We start from the raw sequence: 12,177 nt of genomic DNA, 5'->3' as shown, positions 1-12,177 counted from the left end.
GTCATTAAGTAGAAAGTTGTTTAGTTTCCACGTGTTGGTATGCTTTTTGTTATTTCTATTGTTGTTGAAGTCCAGCCTTAGACCATGGTGATCTGATAAGATACAAGGTATTATTTCAATCTTCTTGTATCTGTTGAGGTTTGCTTCGTGACCAACTATGTGATCAATTTTAGAGAACGTTCCATGGGGTGCTGAGAAAAAGGTATACTCCTTTGCGTTTGGGTGGAAAGTTCTGTAGATATCTGTTAGATCCATTTGATTCATGACATTGGTTAATGAAGTTATTTCCCGGCTTAGTTTTGAAATCAAAGTCCTATCCTTGAGTGAAAGTGGGGTGTTGAAGTCTCCCACTATTAATGTGTGGGTATCGATGAATGGGGCAAGCTTTGTTAATAACTCTTTTACAAATGTCGGAGCCCTTGTATTCGGAGCATAGATGTTCAAAATCGTGATGTTTTCCTGGTTGACTTTACCTTTGACAAGTATGAAGTGACCATCCTTGTCCCTTTTGACTAATTTTGGTTGAAAGTCTATTTTATTAGATATTAGAATAGCTACCCCAGCTTGTTTCTTGTGACCATTTGCTTGGAATATTTTTCCCCAACCTTTCACTCTGAGGCAATGTCTGTCCTTGTGGTTGAGATGTGTTTCTTGAATGCAGAAGAATGTTGGGTCGTGTTTATGCATCCACTCTGTTAGTCTGTGTCTTTTTATTGGAGAGTTGAGACCATTAATGTTGAGAGATATTAATGACCAGTGATTGGTAAGTCCCTTCATTTTTGGTATTTATAACAATCGAGTTTTTGTGAAGTTGTGATTTTGCAATGGTGTAGTTATTTATTTCTTATGTATTTTTGGTTGTAGTTTGACCGGTTGGGGTGGAGTTTTCCTTCTAGTAACTTCTGTAAAGCCGGATTTGTTGCTAGGTATTGTGTGAATTTGTTTTTGTCATGGAATATCTTGTCTTCACCTCCAATGGTTATTGATAATTTTGCTGGATATAGTAGTCTTGCCTGGTATCTGTGTTCTCTTAGCGTTTGCAGAACCTCTGTCCAGGCCCTTCTGGCTTTCATGGTCTCTGCTGAGAAGTCAGGAGTGATTCTGATAGGTTTGCCTTCATATGTTACTCGTCCTTTTTCTCTTGCCGCTTTTAATATTTTTTCCTTGTTCTGTATATTTTGTGTTGTTATTATTATGTGGCGGGAAGATTTTCTTTTTGGGTCTATTCTATTTGGTGTTCTGTAGGCCTCTTGTATGTTCGTATGCATCTCCTTCTTCAAATTGGGGAAATTTTCTTCTATTATTCGGTTAAAGATATTTTCTGGGCTGTGGAGTCGGTTACCTTCTCTTTCCTCTATCCCTATTATTCTCAAGTTTCGTCTTTTCATGTTGTCTTTTATTTCATGACCGCTTTGTGTCAGGAACTTTTCAGATTTAGCATTATCCTGGATGATTGTTTCCAATTGTGCGATTGTATCTTCAAGTCCTGATATTCGTTCTTCCATTTCTTGCAATCTGTTAGATAAGGCCACCTCTGAGATGTTTGCTTTCTTTTCTGATGCTTCTCGATCGCGTTTTTCTTCCGTGCGTTCTTTTTTGATTTCTTCCATTTTTATCTTCAGGTCTTGAACTGTTTTAATAATTTCCTTCATCTGGTTATTTGTGTTTTTCTGAAATTCTTCAAATGCCTCTTTATATGACTCTTTTAAGTCATCAGCCCTCTTGTTTGCTTCCTCCTGCATTTGTTTACAAAATTTATTTGATTCTTCCAATATCATCTTACTTACTAAGGATTTGAGGTGGTTTTCATTTATATCCATTGTTGTTGGGTTCTCCAGGTTGTTTTCATTAGGATTGCTGGGATCTGGAGATGCCATCCTGTTTTGGTTTTTGTTAGCATTCTTTCGTTGTCCCCTTGTCATTTTGGTGAATCTAATGTTGGGAGGTGGTTTGTAGTGACCTTCCCTGTTTGGGAGTGGATAGTTGATGTCTGCTTATAGGTAGGGTGCCCTTATCTGTGGGGAACAGGGAGTACTTCCCTGGACCAGGCTGGTGATTCAGATTCTACTCCTGTAGATTTTTCTCAACACCTTAGGCTCGAGGCTGAGTCCCGCGAAGTAGGTTTCTGTTTGGGCCTTTTCCCCTTACTGCTGTATCTCAAGTCAGCAGTATTGGGATCTAGAGTAAGGTCAGCACACAAGCTCTCTGGTTGTGTAGGTTGATCCCAGCTGTCTGTCTTTCCTGTTGCTTTGTAGCCAAGACCCCAGGTGGATCAGATCTTCTGGGTTGTAGCTGTCTTAGGAGCGTTCAGCCTTTCCCATGAATTTGGGAGTTCTTGCTGGGTCTGCAGGAGCTGACACAGCTAGGATCTGCCTGTTGGAGATTACAGGATCTGTGCCTGTAACCATACGGTTTCAGGCCACTGGCAGTATCTGAGGAGGTAGCAGTTTCCACGCCCCTGTATGCCAGGCCACTCCCAGCTTGCTATAAATTAGCGGTTATACCCTGCACGTATGAGCCTCAGCTCCCTATATTGTGGGATACAGCTAGGGAGAGCCCAGTCAGAGCCAGCAGTTCGTCCCCGTGGCTGGGGACAAAAGCAGGTTAGACCGCTCCCAGACGCTTTAAGGCAGCAGTTATTCCCTGCCAGCAAGGCCCACAGCTCCGGATAAAGTGGGCGGTCCTAACGAGGGCGCGCAAGAATGACCCCTGCTAGGTCTATTGATCAGGTAGAGCCCAGTCAGAGCCAGCAGCTCGTCCCCGTGGCTGGGGACAAAAGCAGGTTAGACCGCTCCCAGACGCTTTAAGGCAGCAGTTATTCCCTGCCAGCAAGGCCCACAGCTCCGGATAAAGTGGGCGGTCCTAACGAGGGCGCGCAAGAATGACCCCTGCTAGGTCTATTGATCAGGTAGAGCCCAGTCAGAGCCAGCAGCTCGTCCCCGTGGCTGGGGACAAAAGCAGGTTAGACCGCTCCCAGACGCTTTAAGGCAGCAGTTATTCCCTGCCAGCAAGGCCCACAGCTCCGGATAAAGTGGGCGGTCCTAACGAGGGCGCGCAAGAATGACCCCTGCTAGGTCTATTGATCAGGTAGAGCCCAGTCAGAGCCAGCAGCTCGTCCCCGTGGCTGGGGACAAAAGCAGGTTAGACCGCTCCCAGACGCTTTAAGGCAGCAGTTATTCCCTGCCAGCAAGGCCCACAGCTCCGGATAAAGTGGGCGGTCCTAACGAGGGCGCGCAAGAATGACCCCTGCTAGGTCTATTGATCAGGTAGAGCCCAGTCAGAGCCAGCAGCTCGTCCCCGTGGCTGGGGACAAAAGCAGGTTAGACCGCTCCCAGACGCTTTAAGGCAGTAGTTATTCCCTGCCAGCAAGGCCCACAGCTCCGGATAAAGTGGGCGGTCCTAACGAGGGCGCGCAAGAATGACCCCTGCTAGGTCTATTGATCAGGTAGAGCCCAGTCAGAGCCAGCAGCTCGTCCCCGTGGCTGGGGACAAAAGCAGGTTAGACCGCTCCCAGACGCTTTAAGGCAGCAGTTATTCCCTGCCAGCAAGGCCCACAGCTCCGGATAAAGTGGGCGTTCCTAACGAGGGCGCGCAAGAATGACCCCTGCTAGGTCTATTGATCAGGTAGAGCCCAGTCAGAGCCAGCAGCTCGTCCCCGTGGCTGGGGACAAAAGCAGGTTAGACCGCTCCCAGACGCTTTAAGGCAGCAGTTATTCCCTGCCAGCAAGGCCCACAGCTCCGGATAAAGTGGGCGGTCCTAACGAGGGTGCGCAAGAATGACCCCTGCTAGGTCTATTGATCAGGTAGAGCCCAGTCAGAGCCAGCAGCTCCTCCCCTCGGCTGGCGACAAATCTCCTGTATTTTCCCTTTCTGCTAGAGAAAGGCAGCGTGCGTCGCCTTAGGGCAGCAGTTATTCCCTGCCAGTAAGACCCACAGCTCCCGATAACCTGGGTGGATCTGTCGCGGGCCCACAAAGATGGGCCCAGTTAGTTCAGTTGTTTGGGGATTGCCGGCAGTCGGGCCACGCAGCTGGCGCCAAAGGCAGTTCAGACCGCTGGCGTGAATCTCCTGCCGGAGTACTGCCAGTTCCCTTTAGGGCAGTAGTTAGTCCCTGCAAGCGTGACCCTCGGCTCCCTATAACGTGGGCGGACCCACTGGGCTGTGGGAGCAGACCACGCCGGTTGCTAACTGCCCCAGTTTGCAGGGTCAAACCTTTGTGTCTGGCTTCAGCTTGAGCGCAGGACGCGGACGCGGTCCCCAGATCTAGTTGGTTTTGGTGAGACTCGCCACCTGTGTTTCCACCCGGGTTAGGCAGGTGCCGTCCGCAGTTCGGCGCGGTGTGGATGTACAGGATCAATGGTAGTTTCACCCTATTCGCTGAGACTCCTCAGGCTTGGGGCTCCGGAAAATCTCCTCCCCAAATGGCGAATTTGGGTTTTTTGTGCTGGCTACAGCTTGATTGTGGATTCCTTTTCAGAGTTTGGGGAGTGCGTTTAGCCCTCGGGGCTGTCGCTTGTCCCGGGGTTGGACCCCCTGGTGGTCTGCGGAGTTTGGGGTCCCACTCACCTACAGTTCTCAAAATCCAGCAGTCTGTGGTTCCATTCAAGTCCCTGGTCTCCTCAGAGAAGATCAGCTATGGTGCCTACTGGTCGGCGCCATCTTGGAATCTTCGAATAAAATAAACTTAATTTAATCAGTAAAATCTAGAGGAGAACTTTTCCACATGAGTTGTACTTTGGAAAACTGAGCTAAAACAAAGGCAAGAAGGAATGAAAAAAGGCAGGGACACACACAGTTAGTTACCCATCACAGAAAAAAAAATCACTTTGTTTCACACATGGATAGAAAAACTAAATGGTGCATGTGAAATATATTTTGGTAAGCATATAATAATTTGTGTATAGTTTAAAAATAGCCTTGAAAGCAAGCAAGACTAACTTGAGAACTTCAGTTGTTCAGGTTAAGTTGGGGTGCTATCCCAGGTTGTGCTCTGGCTTAGCTCAGAAACTGTTTTGGGGAAGGGGTCACAAAGATTATTTATCCTCAGTTTCCGAAAATCCACGTGGGAACCAGGTGATCAAAACTCATTAAAAGGCAGGTTCCTTGGCTGGGGTGACATAGAGTGGAACAAAAGGCAGCCACTCTTCCCGGCTGCCGTGCTGTTGGTTCACCGGATTCCACGGTCCAGTGACTCATAGCTGAACAGAGCAAAACTTTATCACAAAGAATTTTATTCTGCCCGGAACTTGGAGATAAAAAGCAATTTAGTTTATATGCTGCAGTGATGCAAATCAAAAGCCTTAACATTTTTTTTTAATTAATTGCTAAAGGCGGAGAGGGTTTCAGAAGCACAGATGACTCTCACAGAGCTAGAGAAATAGGAAATCTGAAGACAAGAGCTTGAGAGATGGCCAGTGTTTTGCAAGTCACGGGGCTGCTTTTACGTTTGGTAAATACAATTCTGAGGACGCATAATGAGCAGAAATACTTCAACTATTTTTTTAAAAATAAAATAAAATATATGGTATATGTTATGGTTTGGATGTAAAACGTCTTTCACGGGCTCATAAATGTGAACATTTAGTCTCCAGATGTTGGTTCTGTTTCAGGAAACTGTGGAGCCCTTAAGAGGGGGAGCCTCACCAGGAAAGCGAATCTCTGGGGACTGTGCGGTTTTGGAGCCTGGCATGTTCGTTCTTTGCTTCCCTATGGCAAAACTGGTATGGTCAGCCACCTCGTGCTCCTGCTAGCATGCTGTCCTAGCCTTGGTGGACTGGATGCCCCTGATGGTAGGGCGCTCTAAATGCCTCTTCTTTTAAAGTTGCTCTTTACCTTGTCTCTGAAATGCCCGCCCCTCTTCCAGCAGTCTCTCTCAGTATCCTTTCCCTCCTACGGGGTTGCTTCATCCCATCTTCAAGTGAGAATATGTGCCCGGTTTTATTGTAGCTTTTAATGCTGCCTTTGGTTGATGTCCCTGGAGGCCTGCTATTTTCTGAGGGGAGATGAAATGGGAATGGATTTGGGAGAAAAGGGAGGTGTGTGTGGGGGAGTACTGGCAAGAGAGGAAGGAGGGAAACTGTAGTCAGGATGGAATGTATGAGAGAGGAATAAATAAAAAGAAAAAGAAGAGAATATGTGCTATGAAATATTTGAGGATTTAAAAGTAACTTGAGCTGGGAGAAGAAGTTGCCTCTTTATCAAGCATTTTGTCATGGCAGTGAGAAAAATAACTATTACAGCACAGAGCTCGAAAACTCAAACCTTGACACCAGCAACTGTTAACCTCTCTCTCACTCACAATGAAAATGCATTTTATCCCTGATAACTGCTATTCCTACCCACCACCATTTTGGAGACAATTTTGTTTTGGTTCCTAAAGCCTTCTCTCCACAATGAGCAAATTTCTTTCTGAAAAGCCAGTGTCTAAGTCACTAGGAAATAAACAGTGCTTGGCCCAGCAGATAGCACGGCACACTTAATAACCAGGAAAGAACTCAAATGTCCTGCCTGTTTTTTTTTTTTGCTTAAAAAGAAAGGACCTTCAGAGAAATAAAAATAATTACAGGCAGGGAAGTGAACCTTGATATATATATATATATATATATATATATATATATATATATATATATATATATATTTTCTTTTTGTTTATTTGTTTGTTTATACACACATATTTCACATACTAAGTGAGCAAAATGGGTTGCTCATCTGAGGCAATAATGACACCACAAGCATCTAGGCCACAATGGGAACTGTCACTACGTAGCTGACAGACTTAGTCATTTGCAAAATTGTACATAATTCAACATAATTAAAATGTACACTCCAGACTTTTATCTTTTTCATAGTAAGATGTATTCTTTTAATTACTGAAGACAGTAAAAATTGTTATAACTTACTAAAAATTAGATATATGTTTATATGTTTTAGACCATGAAAAAAAATATATTTTACCCTCTCAGCCCAGTAATGGAGATTTTTGCAAAGAAGACCAAAGACAATGACTATGGTTCTATATACACAAATATGTTAAAGTTACAGCAACAAGTTTAAAACAACCCAAATATCTAGGGAGAAGTGATTGGATAAGTAAGCTGTGGTCCCACTGCAAAAACAGAGCTTTTTAAAAAGTTGTTAAGGAGTTTTCATGGCAATGTTAAAAACAGCACAAAAGGAAGCCACAGAGCCCAGTTCCAGTATGTCGGGAAGCGATGCATTTGGAGGCTCAAGTATATATATGTAGCTTCATGGTGGTAAACTGAAAAGGTATCACCTAAAATTTTATGTCATGCTTCTACATATATAAAATACATATTCTGAGATGCACAAATAAACATTGAGAGCAGAGGGTGACACTCTGAAAGAGAATCAGACCAATTTCGCTTATGAACATTAATGCAGAAATACTCAATAAGATACTTGCAAGCCAAATCCAACAACACATCGAAAGATCACCCACCATGATCAAGTAGGTTTATTCCCAATGATGCAAAGATGGTTTAATATACGAAAATCCATCAATGTAAATCACCATATAAACAAACTGAAAAAAAAAAGCACATGATCATCACATTAGATGCTGGAAAAAAACCTTTGCAAAATCCAATACTCCTTCATCATAAAAGTCCTGGAGACGTCAGGGATACCAGTCATATACGAAACACAATAAAAGCAATATACAGAAGCCCATAGCCAACGACAAATTAAATGGAGAGAAACGCAAAGCAATTTCACTGAAATCAGGGACAAGATAAGGCTGCCCATTCTCTCCGTAACTATTCAATATGGTGTTTGAAATTCTAGTTAGAGAAATAAGACAATTGAAGGAGATCAAGGGGATACAAATTGAAAAGAAAGAAGTCAAACTGTTGCTATTTGCAGATGATATGATAGCATACATAAGTGAACCCCAAATTCTTTTTTTAAATTTTATTTTATTAATTTATTCATATTACATCTCAATGGTGCCTTACTTTGAGCGGGAGTAACCAGGATCTTAAAGAGGGATGTTTATAAGACTGTGTGTGTGTTTTTTTAATGAGCATTTATCGCCATAGCAAAAACTTAGAAGTAACTCAAATGCTTGTCTACAAATGAAGAAGAAACCATGGTGCACACACCCAGTGGGGTAGTATTTTGCAAGAGAAAAGAAGCCTTGATATATATATATATATATGTATGTTACAGTTTAGATGAAACTTGTGGATATAAAGCTAACGAAATAAGCCAGCCACATAGAGGCAACTGTTGTGGGCTCTCACTGTGCGCAGAAAGCAGGGCAGGGTTGAGGGAGGGCTGAGAATGACACTTGCTTAACAGATTGGATGTTTCCATTCTGAAGACGAAAGGACTTTTGAAAACTGTGATGTGCAACAGTGCACCGATAGATATGCTTGTAACAGTTAAGGTGGTAAAGTTTATGTCATGTGTATTTCACCAAAATTAACAAGAGCTGGTGCCACCACTGTCACTGTTGTCACACACGGAGGCGGCACTGACATTTATGCCTCTGGTTCCTCGGACATGGAGAATGTAAAAGGAAGTCATGCATAGCGGCAGTTTGACGAACAAAGATAAAAGGCAATTAGCTGTGGAAATGGAACAGTCTCGGGAAAACTATGAAGTGATGGGGAAGTTGATAATGCAAGGTGTTGAAAAATAGTAAAACATAGGTGGAATTTGTAATTCACAATGAAAGGGTGGCATATACTCGTCTCAAAGTCTTTGACCATTCAAGGTACCACATGAAAAGGTGGGTAAGACAAAGTCATAAGGGACTCCAACTGCTCATCACTAAGATTTGCTAATGAAAATCAGAAGGCTTGTAGTTCAAAGTCCTTAGTTACCCATCTTTGTTACTTTGTTACCTTTGAAGAACAGAATGCTTACTAGCCCCACATGGCAAGGCACTATCCTTATACTGTACATTCCTATGACCTACTGTCATAATTCTGTGACTGAAATGGTGGCTAGTATTTCCCATGATACTTCTGGGGGTCAGGAATATAAACTTCAGTATTGAGATCTGGGTTTCATTATGTCTCTTCACTTTAAAAACACTTATCTGCAAATGTTGGTTGAAATCAACATTTTTTTCTTTTTTAACATAGTTTATTAATTTATTCATATTACATCTAAATTGTTATCCCATCCCTTGTATCCTTCCATTCTTTCCTCCCTCCCATTTTCCCCCTTACTCCCTTCCTCTATGACTGTGACTGAAGGGGACCTCCTCCCCCTGTATATGCTCATAGGGTATCAAGTATCTTCCTGGTAGCCTGCTATGCTTCCTCTGAGTGTCACCAGGCCTCCCCATCCAGGGGATGTGGTCAAATATGGGGCACCAGAGTTCGTGTGAAAGTCAGACCCCACTCTCCACTCAACTGTGAAGAATGAGCTCTATCCATTGGCTAGATCTGGGTAGGGGTTAAAAGTTTACTGCATGTGTTGTCCTTGGCTGGTGCCATAGTTTGAGCAGGACCCCTGGGCCCAGATTTGCCCATCATAATGATCTACTTGTAGGTTTCTAGGACCCTCTGGGTCCTTCTATTTCCCCATTCTCCCTTGATTCTCTCACCTAGAGTCCCAGTAGGAAGTCTTCCCTCAACCATGTTCATAGCAGCCTTATTCATAATAGCCAGAACCTGGAAACAGCCTAAGTGTCCCTCAGTAGAAGAATGAATGAAGAAACTGTGGTACATTTACACTATGGAATACTACTCAGCTATTAAAAACAAGGATTTCCAGAAATTTGTGGACAAATGGATTGAACTAGAAATGATTATAATGAGTGAGTTAACCCAGAAATCAACAATTCTTATGTATGAATGGACAATCTGGTTCTCAGAGTCCTCTGGGGTGTGTATAGGCCAAGTCATGTGATGCTAAAGTATATGTCTGAAGTTTGTTTGCTTGTTTGTTTGTTTATGTGTTCAGGCACACACGTGACATGGCATTCATGTATAGGCCAAAGAAAAGTGATAGTCCTTGCCTTCTGTCTTATTTGAGAGAGGTCTTTTTTTCCCTATTTTTCACCATGGCACAGCCGTGCTAACTGGCCTGCAACCTTCCAGTGTATCTGTGACCTCTCTGCCTCTAATTTGATTTCCCCGGAGGAACACAGAGGCTATACTTGCGTTCTTCAATGCCAGACTCTTTACTGGATTCTGTGGTTTTAACTCAGGCCCTCACCTTTTCACAGCCAGCATTTTTACCTACTGATGATCTCCTGTCTTTCTTCCCTTCAACATTCATTTTGTATTGAGAATGTTCAGCCTATTGTGTGTAGAGGAACCTAAGTGGGCTCTATGCTTAGATAATCACTAGAACCTGGGATGCACATAGTGGGGAAGGGGGAGATAGAGAGACAGAGACACAGAGGCAGAGATACATATTGAGAGAGACACACAGAGAGACAGAGACAGAGACAGAGAGAGACAGAGACAGAGACAGAAGACACACGGAGAGACAGAGAGAGAGAGAGAGAGAGAGAGAGAGAGAGAGAGAGAGAGAGACAGAGAGACAGAGAGAGAGAGACAGAGAGAGAGGAAGAGAGAGAGAAGAAAGAGAGATAGGGAATGAAAGAGGGGAGAGAAAGAGAAAGGAGAGAACGGAGAGCAAGGGGAGAGAGAGAGGAGGGAGGGAGAGAGGAGAGTGGGGGAGAGCTGGAGCTCATTTTGCTACGGTACATGTTTGTGCAGTTCAGAGGACAACTTGTTGGAGTCGGTTATCTCCTTCTACCATGTGGTCTCAGTGATCAAACTCAAATTGTCAGGTTTGGCAGCAAGAGCCTTTCCCCACTGAGCCAGATCACCAGCCCAAATGCTATTTTAGGATATTGCATATTTCTACTAAAAGTTTCAAACTGTGCTTGACATGGAGCTGAGCAATACTTGAAAGGTAGTAGTTCACAGATTTCAGGGGTCCAGATAAACTTATTTTTGCATGCATTTAAATAGATTATACCATGCAAACATCTTTGATTCTCATAATTTTCTTCACTTAATTTACTAGACCTTAAAATTAGTTGGCCAGTGTCCCCTACACTTGCAGGAAACAAACAAATATTATATAAACCCACACAAGAAATCCTCAACTAGTTGCTGGCTGTTGGGAGAGAGGAGTGCCCCTTAATGAGTCCAGTGAATCAGACAAAAGATGAAAATATCCTGACAGCTTATGTGAATCTCTGTGAGACCTGCCCTGGCTCCCTCCTGTTTGTCACCACAGAAGAGCCTGATACCCACTTTTTGTGTTGTTTATTACACATTCATTCCACTCCAGTTAACATATTCCATTGATTTGTCATTTCTAATATTTTAGGTAAATTTATGTCACTTTCTTCCCCTCAGTTTGACTAATACTATGCATAGATCTTGGTTGCTAGCTGGAAAAATGAGGATTCCATCTTCCCAAACACAGCCTCAAGAAAAACTCCTACAAACACCTGCAATCTTTTTGTAAGGTGCGACTGGCTGCCCACACACCAGTGCATGTGCGTGAAACCTTCTTTAGGTCTCTGCCAGTTGATTAACTTGTAGAAGCTAAGATCAACTGACAAATTCAATTATACCTTCAAATTATATTTCCAAATTGGCCTAATTTTTTAAAGTGATGAATGAACCTTAAGGGGAAAATTCCATTACAATGCGAACAAGCAGAAATGAAGTCTCAGCACTAATGTGATGCCCGTGAATCCAGACTTCCCACTTTCTGTTGATTCACCGGATTGGTTTAATGGACAGAAGTATCTGGTTTACAGGCCAACCGTGACACAATTTACTTTCTAAGAGGGACAGGAAGGAAGCTTAGCTTAGGAAGAGAGAAAGAACAGCTCTGGGAACATCGCAACACTCTTCTGCCAGGCCACACTAGCAATGGAGACCATAAACAGAGAACACTGTTTGTCAACAGACTCTGTCCCAAGGTACAGACTTTGCTAATTGGCTGCCTGGTTGGAGTAATTCAGAGAGAAGCCATTGCTGATTGCACAAGGCATTTCCCACTTAGATTCTTGCACAGTTGCATAGCGATAAGTAATGTGTTGCTAAACATCTGCCCCCTCTGGAGACTTAATGTACCATAGTCAGAAAGGAGAGAAACATTTCTCATGTGCTCTCCTATGAGAGTGTGAGCCACTGTCAGCAGCTGAACACCGCAAATCTCAATTTTATGGAA

General features: G+C 43.4%; 1 protein-coding gene across 5 annotated transcripts in view; it reads right to left on the bottom strand.

The window, feature by feature from the left end:
* Positions 1 to 12,177, bottom strand: part of NKAIN2 (sodium/potassium transporting ATPase interacting 2) — a gene marked incomplete at its 3' end in the record, with an annotated part of 1,039,202 nt that overhangs the window by 118,019 nt on the left and 909,006 nt on the right. The window lies entirely within an intron of this gene.

Source organism: Acomys minous, assembly GCF_964271855.1.
Source record: "Acomys minous genome assembly, chromosome: 3".
Lineage (NCBI taxonomy): Eukaryota > Metazoa > Chordata > Mammalia > Rodentia > Muridae > Acomys > Acomys minous.
This window is presented reverse-complemented; position numbering and strand designations above follow the sequence as displayed.